This window comes from Papio anubis, chromosome 6 (genome assembly GCF_008728515.1).
Source record: "Papio anubis isolate 15944 chromosome 6, Panubis1.0, whole genome shotgun sequence".
In the NCBI taxonomy this organism is placed as follows: domain Eukaryota; kingdom Metazoa; phylum Chordata; class Mammalia; order Primates; family Cercopithecidae; genus Papio; species Papio anubis.
Window position 1 is genome coordinate 33006694 of NC_044981.1, and position 20485 is coordinate 33027178.

The window sequence follows — 20485 nt, forward strand, 5'->3', positions numbered from 1 at the left end:
TCACTTAAGCTCAGGAGGTCAAGGCTGCAGTGAGCTGTGATCACACCACTGCACTCCAGCCTGAGCGACACAGTGAGATCCTGTCTCAAAAATAAAAAAAATCATTGCAATTACAGGTGAGCACCACTGCGTCCAGCCTGAGAACTGACATATTTAATATTACCTAATTTTACATTTTTAATTTTTTCTTTTTTTTTTTTGAGACGGAGTCTTGCTCTGTTACCCAGGCTGGAGTGCAATGGTGCAATCTCAGCTCACTGCAACCTCCACCTTCCCAGTTCAAGCGATTCTTCTGCCTCTCGAGTAGCTGGGATTACAGGTGCCCACCACCATGCCCAGCTAATTTTTCTATTTTTTAGTAGAGATGGGGTTTCACCATGTTGGTCAGACTGGTCTTGAACTCCTGACCTTGGGTGATTCACCCGCCTTGGCCTCCCAAAGTGCTGGGATTACAGGCATGAGCCATGGCACCCAGCCCTAATTTATTTTTATTTTTCAACTTTTATTTTAGGTTCAGCGAGTCCAAACATGTGCAGGTTTGTTACATGGGTAAATTGCATGTCACTGGGGTTTGGTATACAAATGATTTCATCACTCAGAAAGAGAGCATAGTACTACCCGATAGGGCTTCATTCTGAATTTGTTGGGTTTTTATATCCAGCATTATTACTTTTATAATCAAGTATAAAAAAAAGAAATTTTGGCCAGGCGAGGTGGCTCATGCCTGTAATCCCAGCACTTTGGGAGGTCGAGGCGGGCGGATCACAAGGTCAGGAGATCGAGACCATCCTGGCTAACACGGTGAAACTCTACCTCTACTAAAAATACAAAAACACAAAAATTAGCCATGCATGGTGGCGGGCGCCTGTAGTCCCAGCTACTCGGGAGGCTGAGGCAGGAAAAGGGTGAGAACCCAGGAGGCAGAGCTTGCAGTAAGCCAAGATCACGCCACTGCACTCCAGACTCCGTCTCAAAAAAAAAAGAAAGAAATTTCATTTCCCAAAAAGGTAAAGCTCTTCGTGGAAAAAAGACAAAAGTGCAAGTTCAGTAAATTCATAAGATAAATACAACAGACCTTTAGCACATGAAAGTACGCATGAGAAATGACAAAAAAGGGTGGGAGGAGGGTGAGGATCGAAAAACTACTTGTCAGGTACTATGCTTACTATCTGGGCCACAATCTGTACACTAAATCCCATGACACGCAATTTATCCGTATAACAAACCTGCACGTGTACCTCTGAAACTAAAAGTTGGGAGGGAAAAAAAAAAAAAAAGGAATGGCAAAATACAAATTAAAACAGGATCACATTTTTTTACCTATGAAACTGGAAAAAAAATATATTATGTGTTACATTGATGAGATGGTCAAAGAAATAGTCACTCGTACGGTAATGGCAGAAACACAAATGCGTCCAATCTTTATGAGGTGTAAGACAATCTGGCAATTAAGTATTAAGAGCATTAAAAGCCATGTTTATATTTAGCCCAGCAATCCTCAGCCCAGCAATCTAATTCTAGGAATAAATTGTAAGGAAATAGGGATGCAAGCAAAGATTTAACTATGAGAAATGTTCAACACTGAATTTATATTGAAAAAAATGCAAACAATCTAGATATCCAACAAAAAGATTATTAATCATATCTATATAACACTACAAAACTTTTAAAGGTAAGTGTTGAACTGTATTTATTAAGACTGGGAAAACGGTTATAAGATATCATTCAGTGGCCGGGCGTGGTGGCTCAAGCCTGTAATCCCAGCACTTTGGGAGGCCGAGACGGGCGGATCACGAGGTCAGGAGATCGAGACCATCCTGGCTAACACAGTGAAACCCCGTCTCTACTAAAAATACAAAAAATTAGCCGGGTGTGGTGGCGGCGCCTGTAGTCCCAGCTACTCGGGAGGCTGAGGCAGGAGAATGGCGTAAACCCGGGAGGCGGAGCTTGCAGTGAGCCGAGATCGCGCCACTGCACTCCAGCCTGGGCGACAGAGCGAGACTCCGCCTCAAAAAAAAAAAAAAAAAAAAAAGATATCATTCAGTGAAGAACAGATTGCACAACAAGGTGGGCAATAGGTTAAATAGTATCTCCCTAAAATTCACGTCCACTCAGAACCACAGAATGTGACCTTATTTGGAAACAGGGTCTTTGCAGATGTAATCAGTTAAGATGAGTTAAGATGACGTCATACAAGATTAGGGTGGGCCTTACAACCAGCTGACTGGTATCCTTATAAGGGGAAGGAGATTTGGAGACACACAAGGAAAGCCACGTGACTAATAAGGCAGACACTAGAGTGATACAGCTACAAGCCAAGGAAGGCCAAAGATTGGAAGGAGCCACCAAAAGCTAACAAGAGGCAAGAAGGGATGCTGCCCTAGAAACTTCAGAGGGATCACGGACCTGCTAACACCCTCAATTTGGAACTTCTAGCTTCCCAAACTACAAGGAAGTTACTTTCTGTAGGTTTAAGCCACCCAGTTTGTGTTATTTCTTTTTTTTTTTTTTTTTTTTTTTTTTGAGACGGAGTCTCGCTCTGTAGCCCAGGCTGGAGTGCAGTGGCCGGATCTCAGCTCACTACAAGCTCCGCCTCCCGGGTTCACGCCATTCTCCGGCCTCAGCCTCCCGAGTAGCTGGGACTACAGGCGCCCGCCACCTCGCCCGGCTATTTTTTGTATTTCTTAGTAGAGACGGGGTTTCACCGTGTTAGCCAGGATGGTCTCGATCTCCTGACCTCGTGATCCGCCCATCTCGGCCTCCCAAAGTGCTGGGATTACAGGCTTGAGCCACCGCGCCTGGCCAGTTTGTGTTATTTCTTAAGCAACACTAGGAAACTCATACAATGTGTGAAACACAGTAATCAGCAAGCACAGGCTACTTATGTTTGAATTCCATTTCCACCCATGTGACTTTAGCTTATTTAACCTCTCTAAGCCTCTTTTCCTTTTGTAAAAAATGAGGATAACAGTATTCATTTCCTAGAATTATTGTATTAAATTATACATTAAATATAAACCACTTAAAACAGTATCTAGAATATAGTAAATGCCTCACTTTTATAAAGCAAGCACAGGTACAACACACAAAATATGTTATTAGAATATACATAAAAGGTTAACATTTTTATCTCTGGGTCCCATTATTATGGCTTTTTTGTGTTTTGTTTTGTTTATCAGAACTTTCTAATTTATCTGCAATGAACACAAATCATGTCTCTTTTTTTTTTTTTGAGACAGTCTCGCTCTGATGCCCAGGCTGGAGCACAGTGGCGCGATCTCAGCTCACTGAAACCTCTGCCTCCTAGGCTCAAGTGATTCTCCTGCCTCAGCCTCCTGAGTAGCTGGGATTACAGGCACCTGGTTAATTTTTGTATTTTTAGTAGAAACAAGGTTTCACCATGTTGGCCAGGCTGGTCTCAAACTCCTGACCTCAAGTGATCTGCCTGCCTCGGCCTCTCAAAGGTGTGAGCCACCGCGCCTGGCCTATTTTTTATTTTTCTTTCTTTCTATTTTTTTTAACTTTTTTTTTTTAAAACTTTTTGCCAACATTCAGATTCTAACAATTTTTCTTCTTCAGAGCAAGACTGGAAGTTTATTTTAAAAGGCTTTAGAACAGGAAAGAAAGAAAAAGTACACCTGGAAGTGACCCAAGCGGGCAACTTGAAGTATAAGCGCTGTTTATGTCATAATAAAATACAATTATTTTAAAAATTTAAAAGTAAGGTAGGGCTTCCCTGTCATAGTTGTACGCAAACCCCAACCCCTAGCCAGTCGTTTCCACTCTTCTCAAGGCCTGTTATCAAAGTGTTTTTAAAAAAAAAAAGTAAAAAATAAAATTTACTTTAGAAAATAAAACGCTGACCGGAAAGCACTTTAGAAGCACATCATGTATCATTCAATCAATCATTAGAAGGTGGCTGCTTCATAAGAGGCTGTGAATCACTGACCTCAAGCACAATAATTCAAGTGTGAACCCTCAAACACTTGACAGACCTGAGGCTCAAAACACACTAAAAAAAGCACAACTATTCATTTTAAAAGGTAGGTTTTTAAAACCTCAGTACATAGTGGGATTGATCCTCTATATTTGGGAATAAACTGCTCCCACTCCCAAGACAAACATTAACTTTAGCAAATGAGAACACCATTTACTAAATCAATTACCTTTCCAACAAGTGAAAAACGTATTCATCTTCTCTGCACAAGGTGATTTAGAAAGAGTTAAACCCTTTCACCGGGTGTAGTGGCTCACGCCTGAAATCCCAGCACTTTGGGAGGCCAAGGCAGGAGAACTGCTTGAGCTCAAGAGACCAGCCAGCCAACATAGCAAGACCCCGTCTCATTTTAAAAATAAAAATAAAGAGTTAAACCTTTTCAGTTTTACTCCTGTTGCATTTTGGGTTTCTTGTTCTCCGACAATATCATGTAAATAATATTGTCAGATGAGCTTACTACTAGTTTACTTCTTAATAAAGCAAAACTAAGTTTTAATAAAATTATACATAATTACTGGATAAGAATTTGTTGCTTAATGAGAAGCGATTTTACTATATTTCAAATGACAAAGTCCACCACTACACTGTTTTTTGTTTTTTGGTTTTTTTTTTTTGAGACAGTCTTGCTCTGTCTTCCAGGCTGGAGTGTAGCGGTGCGACCTCAGCTCACCGCAACCTCTGCCTCCCGGGTTCAAGCGATTCTCCTGACTCAGCCTCCTGAGTAGTTGGGATTACAGGCACACACCACCACGCCCAACTAATTTTTACATTTTTACTAGAGACGGGGTTTCACCATGTTGGCCAGGCTGGTTTCGAACTCCTGACCTCATGATCCGCCTACCTCGGCCTCCCAAAGTGCTGGGATTACAGACATGAGCCATCATGCCCAGCCTTGTTTATTTTAAGACAGGGTCTTGCTCTCTCACCCAAGCTGGAGTGCGATGGGGCAATCTCAGCTCACTGCAACCTCCATCCTTTTTTTTTTTTTTTTTTTTTTTTTGAGACGGAGTCTTGCTCTGTCGCCCAGGCTGGAGTGCAGTGGCACAATCTCGGCTCACTGCAAGCTCTGCCTCCCAGGTTCACGCCATTCTTCTGCCTCTGCCTCCCGAGTAGCTGGGACTACAGGTACCCGCCACCACACCCGGCTAATTTTTTTGTATTTTTAGTAGAGACAGGGTTTCACCGTGTTAGCCAGGATGGTCTCGATCTTCTGACCTCGTGATCCACTCGCCTTGGCCTCCCAAAGTGCTGGGATTACAGGCGTGAGCCACTGTGCCCGGCCAACCTCCATCTTCTGAAGTGATCCTCTCATCTCAGCCTCCCGAGTAGCTGGGACTACAAGCTCATGTCACCATGCCTGGCTAATTTCTGTATTTTTTGTAGAGTTGGGGTCTCCCTATGTGGCCCAGGCTAGTCTCAAACTCCTAGACTCACACGATTTGCCTGCCTCGGCCTCCCAAAGTGCTGGGATTACAGACATGAGCCACCACACCCAGAACATTGTTAATTTTTTAAAATATCGATCCTTTTGTAGTTCATAAGCGTGATGATTGGGTGTTCACACTTATGTGAGACATGTGCCTCCCTCAAATCTTGTTATGACATTTGCACATTATCTCTCTGATGTGAAAATAAAATAAAATAAAATAAAAATCCAGTCAGAGCAACATAGGGAGACCCCAACTCTACAAAAAATTTTAAAAATTAGCCAGGCATGATGGCACACAGCTGTAGTCCCAGCTATTCGGGAGGTTGAGGTGGGAGGATTGCTGGAGCCAGGGAAGTCGAGGCTGCAGTGAGCCATGATCATGTCACTGCACTCCAGCCTGGATGACAGAGCAAGACCCTGTTACCCCAACAAAAAAAAACAAAACCAGGACCTTTCGTATAAAAACCTACCTTTTTGATCCTGTCTTAAAAAAGAATATATATACACATACACAAACACACGTGTGTATGTATATATATATTCTGTGTATATATATGTATATATGATCAGCCTATCCAAGTACCTTGACAACTAAATTCAGTTCCCACTCAAACAATGGAGGTATAAGGGCCTTGGTATCTACTACTTTGAAGAGTAAAGATAATCAACAGCAGTAACTACAGCTGTTTAAAAAGTTTATATCTACAATTTTACATACATACACATGCATAGAAAATTTTGTTATATATATACACACATATATATATTGCACAGAATATTCTGTGCAATGGGGCTATCTCAGCTCAGAATATAGTGCACAGAAATTTTCTAAAAGGTCAGAAGAAATAGTTAGCAGTGGCTGTATCTGGAAACAGGAGTGGTTTATGCTTCTCATCTTTAGTACAGGGGTTACAAATGAGTAGCCCAAGGACTACATTCTGCCTACAGATGTGCTTTATATTTGGTCTTCAGTGTGTTAAAAATACCTGAATTAATTGCCAACATTTAAAAATCAGGACATTTCAGCCGGTCACAGTGGCTCATGCCTGTAATCCCAGTACTTTGGGAGGCCGAGGTGGGCAGATCGCTTGAGCTCTGGAGTTTGAGACCAGCTTGGGCAACATGGCAAGACCCCGTCTCTACTAAAAATGCAAAAACTTAACTGGCCATAGTGGCAGGTGCCTGTGGTCCCAGCTACTTGGGAGGCTGAAGTGGGAGGATCACTTAGAGACCAGGGAGGTGTATGGGGGACTGGAAGTTGCAGTGAGCAGTGATCCTGCCAATGCACTCCAGCCTAAGTGACAGAGCGAGACTCGGCACCCCACCCCACCCCCAAAAAAAATAACAGAACCAGGACATTTCCTATAAAAACCTATATTTTTTACTTCTCTTGAAAAAAATAGAAAAATCTAACACTGGGCCCCCATTCTAGCAGGGCAATATTTAAGGCAAGTATCAGACATGCTCTTTACAAAGGCAAGGCTTTCCAGTTCACACACCTTCAGTTGTTACCCATCTGGCACCTAAACATATTTTAGTTTGCAACCCCTGTTTAGACTATTCTAAACTATTTGAACTTATTATGCACTTATATGACTTTTTAAAGCTTCTCCTCAATGGAAACTCAATAGCAATGATCTAAGAGAACTTTAGAGAGCTTACAAAATATTTTTGTCCATTCACATCTAAATTACTGAGTAACATAGGCATAAGAAAAAAATTAAGCCTTTTCTCCCATCTAGCCTCACACATTACTTCAACAAATGTTTACTGAGCACCTACTATGTACAAAGCAGTGCATAAAAGGCTTAGGGAGAAACAAAGGCTGTTAGGGGGCGCTGTCCTCTTAAAAGTGTGTTTCTATACACAATAAACACTATAAAAAGGAGAGTGGAGTTCAAATAAGAGTACACTACTAGGAACAGGATCAGTATGTCAATTTCAGAAAAACAATAAGACTTCTTCAGGGAGAAAGGAAAGAATAGCATTCTAAGTAGGAGAAACAAGTTTAAAACTGGGAGAGCAAAAGTTTATGTGGGAATGAGCAACAGCCTAGTTTGAACAAAGCAGAGAAAAGCAGAACATTCATTGCAAAGATATGCCAGGAAAGGCAGAAGTAGGTAAACTGGGACCAGTCTTTGCAGGGTCCTGAATGAATGTCAAGCTAAAGCTTGCTATTCTGTATCTGGTAAGCAACAAGGCCCTGCTAGAGGTTTCTAAGAAGGGCCTAGATTGAAGCTGTGATTTAGAAATATTGATCTAGTAGTGGTATGTCCACAAAATAGACTGGAAGGAAGAAAGCCACATGTAGAAAACCGACTTGGACTATGCCTAATGTTACTCTGTTAAACTAGTAACATAATCTGCAAACTAAGGCAGTGGCAGTGGGAATGGAAAAAAAGAGACATTTGGGAAGTACACTACCAAATCCAGGTGAAAATTAACTGGATTTGGCAAATGAACTGGGGTCTCCAGGAAAGAGAGGACCTTAAAGATAACTCAGTTCAAGTCTAATTTCTGGGAGACCACTGAAGCTACAAACAGAACAAGGAAAAGTTAGAAAGAAAAACTGGCTGGAGTAAGGAAAAGGATAAATTTACCTTTAATGATTTTTATTTTTAAATTTTTTATTTTTTTAAAGACTGGGTCTTGCTATGGAGTGCAGTGGCTATTCACAGACGTAATCCCACTACTGATTAGCACGGGAGTTTTGACCTGCTCCATTTCCAACCTGGGCTGGCCCGCCCCCTCCTTAGGCAACCTGGTGGTCTCCTGCTCCCTCCCAGGAGATCACCATATTGATAACGAACTTAGTACAGACACCCAATCAGCATAGCGCACTACAGCCCAGAACTTCTGGGCTCAAGCAATCCTCCTGCCTCAGCATCCCAAGTAGCTAAGACTACAAGCGTGCACCACCGCACCTGGCAAATTGACCTTTTAAACATATCCAGTTTTCAATATCAACAGAACATTCATAAGTTTTCTGCCCCGACCAGAAAATCCTGCACACTTTTTTTCTGGCCCAACTTTTAGTGATGGCTGAAGAGAGCAAAATATATATTTACTACACTTAAAGGATATATTTAGTACAGAGCTAATGAGAAGCCAGTCCCAGAGCAGAAACATGATCAAAATTAAGCTCCACAGAGTAAAGCTGATCCCCATCTCATACCATACACAAAAATTAATTATACAAAACTGATATCTATATACAAAATGGACCAACAACCTAAATATAAACAACTAAAACTATAAAACTCTTAGAAGAAAACAAAGCGATAAATCTTCATGACCTTGGATTTGGTAATGAATTTTAAGATACGACATCAAAAACACAAGCGAAGAAAAAAAGAGTTGATATGGACCTCAGCACATTAGAAACGTGTGCATCAAAGGACATTGTCAAGAAAGTGAAAAGACAGCCTACAGAATGGGAGAAAATAGTGCAATTTATATAACCAATAAAGGTTTCATATCCAGAATATATAAAGACTTCTTCTTACAACTGAACAACAAAAAGACAACCCAATTTAAAAATGGGCAAAGCCTTTTTGTGCTGACAGTGTTCCAGCAAACATAATGAACACTCCTAAAAGCCACCAGACTCTCTATAAGAAGTATGGCAAACAACAACCCCACAAAGTAACAGAGTATAAGAAAGGCAAGGATTCTCTGTATGCCCAGAGAAAGCAGCATTATGACAGGAAGCAGGGTGGCTATCGTGGGCAGACTAAGCCAATTTTCCAGAAAAAGGTTATAACTATAAAGAAGATTGTGCTGAGGCTAGAGCACATTGAACCCAACTGCAGATGTAAAAGAATGCTTGCTTTTAAGACATACAAGTATTTTGAACTGGGAGAAGATAAGACGAGAAAAGACCAAGTGATCCAGTTCTAAATGTCATCTTTAATTTTATTATGAAGACAATACAATCCTATGGTTAAGTTCACTTCATCTGGTTGCTGTTGGTCTTTTGGGAAGGAATAAACTAAAGCCATCAACAAAATTCCTCTGGAGGTGGGGGAAAGAAATGGGCAAAGGACTTACATGGATATTTCTCCAAAGAAGATATACAAATGGCCAACAAGCACATAAAAATATGTTCATATAATTAGTAATTAGAAAAGTAAGAACCAAAATCATAATAAGGTACCAATCCATAGCCACTAGGATGGCTATAGTTTTAAAAAGAAAAATATTGGGCCGGGCACGGTGGCTCACATCTGTAATCCCAGCACTTTGGGAGGCCGAGGCGGGTGGATCACGAGGTCAGGAGTTCGAGACCATCCTGGCTAACATGGTGAAACCCCGTCTCTACTAAAATTACAAAAAAAAATTAGCCGGTCGTGGTGGCGTGCGCCTGTAGTCCCAGCTACTTGGGAAGCTGAGGCACGAGAATGGCGTGAACCCGGGAGGTGGAGCGGAGCTTGCAGTGAGCTGAGATTGTGCCACTGCACTCCAGCGTGGGCGACAGAGCGAGACTCCGTCTCAAAAAAAAAAAAAAGAAAAATATTGGCTGAGCGTGGTGGCTCACGCCTATAACCCAAGCACTTTGGGAGGACAAGGCAGACAGGTCACCTGAGGTCAGGAATTTGAGACCAGCCTGGCCAATAAGGTGAAACCCCGTCTCTACTAAAAGTTCAAAAAATATTAGCCGGGCGTGATGGCACACACCTGTAGTCCCAGCTACTTGGGAGGCTGGGGCAGGAGAATTGCTTGAACCCAGGAGGTGGAGGTTGCAGTGAGCCAAGAGTGCGCCACTGCACTCCAGTCTGGGCAACACAGCAAGACTCCATCTCAAAAACTATATATATATATATATATACACACACACACACACACACACACACATACATATATATATTCCATTAAACTGGAAGTTTAAAAGAAGAAAGAAAAATAACAAGTGTTGGCAAGGATGTGGAGAAATTGCGACCAACTCATACATTGCAGCTGGGAATGTAAAATGATTCAGCCACTGTGGAAAACAGTTTGGTGATTCCTCAAAAACAGAATGACCATATGATCCAAAAATTCCATTCCTAGATACATACTTAAAGGAACTAAAAAAAGGTACTCAAACAAATACAGGTACACACATATATTCAAAACTTTACTACTCAGAACAGTCAAAACACAGAATGTCTAACAAATGTCTACCAATGAATGAACAGATAAAACAAGTTGTGATATGTATATACAATGGAATACTATTCAGCCATAAAAAAGAGTGACGCCAGGGGTGGGAGTTGGGGGGTGGCTCATGCCTGTAATCCCAAAACTTTGGGAGGCCAGTGCTGGTGGATCCCTTAAGCCCAGGAGTCTAAACAAGTTTGGGCAACATGGCAAAATCTTGTCTGTACAAAAAATACAAAAATTGGCTGGGCATGGTGGCACATGCCTATATCCCAGCTACTTGGAAGACTGAGGTGGGAGGATGGATTGAGACCAGGAGTCGAAGCTGCGCTTAGCCATGATAGCACCAGTGCGTTCCAGCCTGGGCAACAGAATGAGACTCTGTCTCAAAAAAAAATAAAAAATAAAAAAAAATGAAGTACTGATACATACTACAACATGGATGAACCCTGAAAACATTACGCTAAATGAAAGATGCCATGGCAAGAAACACAGGCTTCATTAAAAGAAACCAAAAAAAAAAAAAAAAAGCCTGGGCACAGTGGCTCATGTCTGTAATCCCAGCACTTTTGGAGGCCAAGGCAGATGGATCACTTGAGGTCAGAAGTTCAAGACTAGACTGGGCAACATGGTGAAACCCCATCTCTACAAAAAATATAAAAATTAGCCAGGCGTGATCTTGCATGCCTGTAATCCCAGTTACTTGGGAGGCTAAGGCAAGAGAATCGCTTGAACCTGGGAGGCAGAGGTTGTAGTGAGCTGAGATCACACCACTGTACTCCAGCCTGGGGTGGCAACAACAACAAAAAGACACAGACACAAAAGGACAAATACTGTACAATCCTATTTACATGAAATATCCACAGGAGGCTGAGGCAGGAGAATCACTTGAACCCGGGAGGCGGAGGTTGCAGTGAGCCGAGATCATGTCATTTCACTCTAGCCTGGGCAACAAGAGTGAAACTCCATCTCAAAAAAAAAAGAAAAGAAAAGAAAAGAAAATATCCAGAATAGGTACATACATAGAGACAGAACTCAGACTGCTCATTGCCAATGGCTGAGGAGAGAATAGTCTTTTACACCGGCTTAATGGGTGTAAAGTTTCATTTTGGGGTTATGAAAAAGTCTGGAAACAAGAGAGAGGTGGTGGCTGCACAACACTGTGAATGCACTAACCACCACTGAATTGTTCATTTTAAAACAGTTAATTTTGCCAGGCACAGTACTGCACACATGTAGTTGCAACTACTCAGGTAGCTGAGGTGGGAGGATCACTTGAGCCTCGGAGTTCAAGGCTGTAGTGTGCTACATGATCATGCCTGTAAACAGCCACTGCACTCCAGCCTGGGCAACACAGTGAGATCTCGTCTCTAAAAAAATTAAAATTAAATAAATAAAAATAAAATAGCTAATTGTACATGGTATCAATTTCACAATCTTATTTTAAAAATCAGCAATATTCCAAATCAAAAATAAAAGTGAGCTCCGCATCTTGTCATGCCTTTATTTCATTAACCAGATTCTAGACGAGCCAATCTTCTATATGGCTCCTGCTCCACCTGCTCTTCCTTTATTTCACCTAGAAAATATCTTCTGACTATAATATGCTGCTTTTCCATCAATTCTAATCCCCCAACCATTTCAAAACTTACTTCTTTTTTTTTTGAAACAGGGTCTTGCTCTGTTGCCCAAGCTGGAGTGCAGTGGTGCAATCTCAGCTCACTACAACGTCCGTCCCCTGGGTTCAAGCGATTCTCCTGCCTCAGCCTCCCAAGCAGCTGGAATTACAGGTGCACACCACCATGCCTGGCTAATTTTTTGTATTTTTTTTTAGTAGAGATAGGGTTTCACCATGTTGGCCAGGCTGGTCTCGAACTCCTGGCCTCAAGAGATCTGCCTACTTTGGCCTCCCAAAATGCTAGAATGACAGAAAACTTAACTTATAAGCAACTTGCGCATAGCTGGCACTCAATCCTTGTGAATTGCTGGTTCTATTCAATTCAGTCCACTCCTATCTGTTCTGAAAGTTTACTGTTAATACAGAATTAAGATATGAATGTTTCTTCTTCTTATCCTATGACTTTTCTCTGATAGTCTCAGGTATGTGAGTTTCCCATTAGAAAGAAAATTATGATACGGGCTGTCCTCTGCTTTTGCATTACACCATCTGCTAGGGATCTAACCAAAATACATTTGTTTAATATTGTCTAGTTGATAGTTTTTGCTATTACGTGACAGATACATTTAATGGGAAACGGGAGGTGGTAAAGAAACCACCTTTGCCCACTCTGGCTATAATAGTGATTAGCTCTGACATGATGTATGCTCAGAAATGCAAGTCCTACAGTAACAGCACAGCAAAAAGACGACTTTCGGCAGGATAGCAACGTACTTTTTACTGTGTTGCTTTAAAAATAAAGTGAACCTGGCTGCTCTATTTGTAAACTATTCTACATTATACCAAAAGTCCCAATGTGCATGTGCCAAAAAGAAAAAAAAAAAAGACCAAAAAAACTGGAAAATAATCCCCACACTTTGGGATGTTGAGGCAGGAGGGCTGCTTAAGGCCAGGAGTTCAAGACCAGCCTGGAAAACATGAGACCCGTCTCTTTACAAAACAAATTAGCCAGGTGTGGGTGGCGCAGACCTGCAGTCCCAGCTATTCCGAAGCTGAGGTGGGAGGATCACTTGACACCAGGAGTTTGAGGTTACAATGAACTAACATCACTACTGCACTCCAGCTTGGGCCACAGGGCAAGACCTAGTCTCTTTAAAAAAAAAAAAAAAAGGCTAGGCACGGTGGCTCACACCTGTTACCCCAGCACTTTGGGAAGCCAAGGTGGGAGAATTACTTGAGCCCAGGAGTTCAAGACCAGCCTGGCCAGAATAGTGAGACCTCGTCTCTTTAAAAAACAAACAAACAAAAAGTGCAGCCTGGGCACCATAGGGAGGTCCAGTCTCTACAAAAATTAAAAAAAAAGAAAATTAGCCGGGCATGATGGTGCATGCCTGTGGTCCCAGCTACTTGGGAGGCTGGGGTGGAGGATCATTTTTGCCCCAGAAGTCCAGGCTGCAGTGAGCTATGAATGAACTATTGTGCTCCAGTGTGGGTGACAGAGTGATACCCTGTTTCAAAAAAAAATAAACAGGCCAGGCGTGGTGGCTCACACCTGTAATCCCAGCACTTTGGGAGGCCGAGGTGGGCAGATTACCTGAGGTCAGAAGTTCGAGACCAGTTTGGCCAATACGGTTAGACCCATCACTATAAAAAATACTAAAATTAGCCGGGTGTGATGGTGCATGCCTGTAATCACAGCTGCTCGGGAGGCTGAGACAGAAGAATTGCTTGAACCCAGGAGGTGGAGGTTACAGTGAGCCGAGATCCTGCTACTGCACTCCAGCCTGGGTGACAGCGAGAGACTCTGTCTCAATCAATCAATCAATCAATCGATTGATAGAATGTCCAAAGAACTCTCAACCTTTTAAAAAAATGCAATAGAGTACAAAATATTCTACGGCTGTTATGTAGCTCTTCCTTGCCCTCTTCCTATAACTACTGTTTGACACACACTTATTTAAGGAAACCAATATTAATAGCAAGTATTATCTCTATCATAAAGGAACGTTTTCCTAGATTTACACATATAAACCACGGTGTAGATAAGAAACTCATTTAGCATGGGTGACTAAGAAACGGATTAACAGGCAGAGAAGGCACCGTGCGATAAGAGGTACAACTGATTTTCACATCTAGATTCTAATTTCATTTCATTGCTTTGTGGTTATATCTTTATCTAGTAGGGTGTTTCTGACAATGTTGAGAAAGTTAATAGGACATTATATTTTACGGAAATATTTTTCCTAAGTTACTTTTCTTTTTCTTTTTTTTTTTTTTTTTTGAGATGGAGTCTCGCTCTGTCACCCACGCTGGAGTGCAGTGGCCGGATCTCAGCTCGCTGCAAGCCCCGCCTCTCGGGTTCATGCCATTCTCCTGCCTCAGCCTCCCGAGCAGCTGGGACTACAGGTGCCTGCCACTTCGCCTGGCTAATTTTTTGTATTTTTTAGTAGAGACGGGGTTTCACCGTGTTAGCCAAGATGGTCTCGATCTCCTGACCTTGTGATCCGCCCGTCTCGGCCTCCCAAGGTGCTGGGATTACAGGCTTGAGCCACTGCATCCGGCCCTAAGTTACTTTTCTAGAAAACATCTGTTCCATCCATAGAGGACGCAAGTAGAATTCCAAAACATACACACTGCTCCCTGAAGATACCTGCAGGCAACCTAGGATGTTGCAATACCACAACTGCACAGCACTAGCCTAATTAGGAGGTAGAGAAACATTGTCTATATGCTATTAAAAGATATTTTATCTACTGCTATACTGAGAAATAAGGCCAGTACTAACTCCTAAGTTAATGTCGTATAAAAATCTAGAAGAGTTACTTGACTCTTGTCACTAATGCTAAACAACTCACAATGAACACCTAACGTAACATTGAACTGTACACCTTAAACTGATTAAAATGTGGGTGTAGTGGCTCACGCCTGTAATCCCAGCACTTTGGCAGGCTGAGGCAGGTGGATCACCCGAGGTCAGGAGTTTGAGACCAGCCTGGCCAACATGGCAAAACCTCATCTCTACTACTAATAAAAAATTAGCCAGAGGTGGTGGCCCATACCTATAATCCCAGCTACTTGGGAGGCTGATGCACAAGAATTGCTTGAACCTGGGAGGTAGAGGTTGCAGTGAGCCGAGAATGCACCACTGCACTCCAGCCTGGGGGACAGAGTGAAACTGTGTCTCAAAAAAAAAATAATAATTAAAAATAAATAAATAAATAAATTGATTAAAAGGGTAAATTTTGTTACATATATTTTACCACAAATTCTTAAAAAGTGAGGTAAGCTCTCCTCTGAATCTTGTTGGTTTCCCATTTAAAAAAAAAAAAAGCCAATTAGACTACATTAAAAAACACGAACCCACTAAATTGAACATGTTTAAATTTTACATAGTTGAAAACTTTTAGTAATTTCAATTAATAGAAGCTTTCTGACCTCTTAACAGAGTGTTTATTAGATATCCTCCCTCCATCTCCAAGGAGGACATACACAAACGAAAAAGGCTTAAATCGTAGCAAGGAAGGTTTAGTTTTAACAAAATTCTAACTGGAAAGTAATTAAACATTATAATAAGGTATCATGCAAATCTCTGCATGTAGGGATACAAGAATAGGACAGATGACTATCTTAGAAGGGCTGGACGCAAATCTGCAGGAAAAGTTCGAATAAACTAGAGAATCTCTCTTTTTTTTGAGACGGAGTCTTGCTCTGTGGCCCAGGCTGGAGTGCAGAGGCACGATCTCAGCTTACTGCAAGCTCCGCCTGCTGGGTTCACGCCATTCTCCTGCCTCAGCCTTCCGAGTAGCTGGGACTACAGGCGCCCACCACCACACCTGGCTAATTTTTTTAAATGTATTTTTGGTAGAGACGGGGTGTCACCGTGCTAGCCACGATAGTCTCAATCTCCTGACCTCATGATCCGCCCGCCTCGGCCTCCCAAAGTGCTGGGATTACAGGCGTGAGCCACTGAGCCTGGCCTAAACTAGAGAATCTCTTAAGTCAGTTTCCAGTTTTAGAATTCCAAGTTCTGTATTCACAGCCCAATAGTATCTCTGAAAGACATTCCACCTATAGAACACTGCAGATATTAATCTACAAGTCATTTCAATTTGGTTTAGATATTGAGTTTACTTTCACCATACCATTTATTCACTTTACATACTCACTTAGGAACTGAAAATTGACTACTTTTGTTAACAGGCAATTCCATCAATCTCCAGCAGCATGGCTGCCAGCTCAGGTATAAATGCTACAAACATGCTCAACTGAAAACAATATTTGGTTCTAAATTTAACAGAGGCCAGGTGCGGTGGCTCACGCCTACAATCCCAGACAAGGTGGGTGGATCATTTGAGGTCAGGAGTTCGAGACCAGCCTGGCCAAACATGGTGAAACCCCATCTCTACTAAAAATACAAAAATTAGCCAGGTGTGGGGGTGGGTGCCCATAGTCCCAGCTACTCGGGAGGCTGAAACAGGACAATCGGTTGCATTGAGCCAAGATGGTGCCACTGCACTCCAGCCTGGGCGACAGAGCAAGACTCCGTCTCGAAAAGAAGAGAAGAGAAGAGAAGAGAAGAGAAGAGAAGAGAAGAGAAGAGAAGAGAAGAAAAGAGAAAAGAAAAGAAAAGAAATATCTACACAATGTTGCCAACCTAAGACCAAAAAAAAAAAAATGTGTTAACAAGGTAGAAGACCTACAAGGCCGAAACATTCCATTTAGTCAGTTTTTCAACAATGACAAAATTCTTACTTTTCATCACAAAAGCATAACCTTTCCAACTCAGGTTTTATTTTTATTTTATTTTTGAGACAGGGTCTCTCTCTGTTACCCGGGCAGGAGTACAGCGGCACAATCACGGCTCACTGCACCTTTCACCTCCCAGGCTCAATTGATCCTCCCACCTCAGCCTCCCACTTATCTTGGACCACAGGTGAGCGCCACCCTGAGCAGCTAATTTTTTTATTTTTGTAGAGATTGAGGTCTCACTATCTTGCCCATGCTGGTCTCAAACTCCTGGGTTCAAGCAATCCTACTGCCTTGGTCTCCCAAAGTGCTGGGATTATAGGAGTGAGCTACTGCACTCACGTTTAATTTTAGAAGACTGAGGGTCTTCGCTTTTCAACAATGATTTTTAATTTACCACATTATTTTTAAATAGACATCAGACAACTGAATGGTATTTATTACAACCCAAAGCAGGAACTTATGAAGTCACAGTAAGATTAATCATCTTCAATTCAACAGGTTAATCATGACAGCAAGCTGAGAGATTTTTTGTCAACTTTTATTAGGAGTATGTCAACAGTTGCCCAGTTAGAAATTAAATGATGCTTAAAACAACACATGTCTAGACTTTAGATTTCTGCTTGAGCAACACATACAAATACTGTGATATATGCATGCATGCACACTATGTGTATATATATTTACCTAGATTTTATTAATTATGATGGATGTTTGTTTGAAAAAAAAATCTTGGCTGGACACAGTGGCTCACGTCTATAATCCCAACACTTTGGGAGACTACGGCAGGACTGAGCCCAAGAGTTCGAGACTAGGTCTGGCAACACAGTGCAACTCATCTCTAAAAAAATTTTTAAATTCATCCTTTTGTAATTCATATGTGTGATGATTGGGTGTTTACATGCATGCGTGACATGTGCCAACCTTGAATCTTGTTATATAACACGTGCACATTACCCATCTGACATGAGAAAAAGGAAAAAAATTAAATTAAATAAAAAGTAAAAAAATAAAAAAATTAGCCAGTCATGGTGGCACGCATCTGTAGTCCCAGCTACTCAAGAGGGTGAGGCAGGAGGATTGCTCGAGTCTGGGAGGCTGTAGTGAGCCATGGTTGTGCCACTGCACTTCAGCCTGGGCGACAGAATAAGACCCTGTCTCAAAAAATAAAATACAAAACTGTCAAGATGAATTAGGTAAACACAGGAATCAAAAAAGTATTAGATTATGGCGCTATCTTTCATAAGAAAGAAAAAAATGAAAAGCCTTCCTGCTTTTAGTTCACAAATGATTTTTCATTTTATAATCAAAGAAAATAAAGAACACGTCTTATATAGCCAAAAAATAAGGTAATGTGACTTAAAGTTGAATTATCACTTAACTGCATGGATTTCTAAGAAGCTACTGACTTCCAACTTCTCAATTTCTCTAAAGCCAGAACACTTTTTTTTTTTTCTTTCCCCCAGACGGAGTCTTATCCTGCCACCCAGGCTGGAGGGCAGTGGCATGATCATGGTTCACTGCAGCCTCGATCTCCTGGGCTCAGGTATCTTCCTACCTCAGGCTCCCAGGTAGCTGGGACTACAGGCATGCACCACGACACCTAGCCCAGAACACATTTTCTTAACAGCTCACTCCTTTGCTTATATATGTAACTTGTTTTTATACAGAAATAACATGTCATCAACATATATGCTACTCCATGGCTTTGAACTTAAGTTTTTCGTGTAAAAACTCAAATACAAGTTTTATAGTCCAACTACATATATATAATATGTATATATATACTTTTTTTTTTGAGACAGCATCTCACCACTCTGTCACCCAGTCTAGAGTGCAACGGTGCGATTTCAGCTCACTGCAGCCTCAACTTCCCAGGGTGATCCTCCCACCTCAGCCTCCCAAGTAGCTGGGACTACAGGCGCACACCATTATGTCCGGTTCATTTTGCTGTATTTTTTGTAGAGACAGGATCTTACTATGTCACACAGGCTGGTCTCGAACTCCTAGACTCAAGTGATCCTCCTGCCTCAGCCAGCCTCCCAAAGTGCTGGGATTATAGGCGTGCAGCCTTTTAAGTTTTTTTTTCTTATCCACACTGGGCCTCACCTATTCACTTTCCACAACACCTAAGAAAAATCTTAGATGTTAAATACATACCTCAAACATATAAAATTCATTACACTGCTTTTGTAGCCATAATAATTATACTAATAAAGACTGGCCCTAAAGAACTTAAAACTTATTAGGGCAGTGTTTAAATGGTCCAATTCACAAGGGGTTGGGAGAAATAATGATCCTCTCCTACCAAACTAGCAGCAACAATATGCCAAGTTTCCTATGCTGAACTAGTGTAAACAAGGAAGAAAAAGAGCCGGAGGTGGGAAGCAGTCAGGCAAGAGAACAACTCTCTTCAAGATATAACTTTACTTCTAAATTTCACCAGAGTAATAGCTCTTCTCAGTGTGTTCAATAACCCATGTCTCTCTGACTAAACACCTCAGGTTAGCTGTCAGAAAACTACAGTAGGCTATATTCCCTGCCTGAGATCATCAGATGTAACAGATACAAATGGAGATTACAAATGATTAATTCTAAAGGCTATCTCCTGCATCCAGTCAAAGAGTTTTCTAAACATCTAGAAATTTAAACCTGCTCTTGCTGTAATAATCGACCTTAAAGATAAAATAGTAAGACCCATCAAAGATGATGCACAGGGGAAAAAAAAAAAAAAATTGGCTCACACATGTTCCCCGCACTTTGGGAGGCAAAGGCAGGTGGGTCACCTGAGGTCAGTTCAAGATCTGCCTGACCAATATGGTGAAACCCCATCTCTACTAAAAATACAAAAAAATTAGCCAGGCGAGGTGGTGTGCGCCTGTAGTCCCAGCTGCTGGGGAGGCTCAGACAGGAGAATTGCTTGAACCTGGGAAGCAGAGGTTGCAGTGAATCGAGGTTGCGTCACTGCACTCCAGCCTGAGCGACAGAGCGAGACTCCGTCTAAAAAAAAAAAAAAAAAAAATTTACACATCACCTTTGGTGCAGCCATGGCTACAAGGCTCCTACTAACAGATGAGCATCATCCAGGGTAGGACTAGGTTAGGAGTGGGATAAAAAGTAGGTTTACAGCCTCTTTTCCATCATTGCTCGAGGCATTCAGGGGACAAGGAATAAAAGAGAGGTTGGTTGTGCAAGTGATGCCAAAAGAAACAAGATTCCACATGTCAGGAGACTGAATGCCCAACAGAGCAAAGGGCACTGAACCTTTTGCCTTTTGCCCAAAGACATATTAGTTGTTTCACCTGAAATCCTTTCAAAGAAAGTCTAATCGTCTCCGCTCCAACTCTGCCTCTGAGTGAATCCAACAACCTCTATTCAGAGTACAAGGGGAAGCCTTGCTTATCAACAACAGCAAGTGCTACTTCCAAAGCCAAGAAACACTCCTTTACGTCGGATAGTCTTCTGCCCCAATTCAGTCTTCTACAAGGTGAACACAAAAACACTTGGCTCCCAGCCTAAGTTCTCCATTTTCCCAAACATCTGTCAACTTAGTTTT

General features: G+C 41.7%; 1 protein-coding gene and 2 non-coding genes across 5 annotated transcripts in view; 2 read left to right on the forward strand and 1 right to left on the reverse strand.

The window, feature by feature from the left end:
• Window positions 1–20485, reverse strand: part of ILRUN (inflammation and lipid regulator with UBA-like and NBR1-like domains) — a 114742-nt gene that overhangs the window by 92990 nt on the left and 1267 nt on the right. The window lies entirely within an intron of this gene.
• On the forward strand, window positions 5520–5623 carry LOC116275587. The gene has a single exon (XR_004184702.1). It is a non-coding gene; the product is annotated as a small nucleolar RNA U13 (small nucleolar RNA).
• Window positions 17791–17896, forward strand: LOC116275596. The gene has a single exon (XR_004184711.1). It is a non-coding gene; the product is annotated as a small nucleolar RNA U13 (small nucleolar RNA).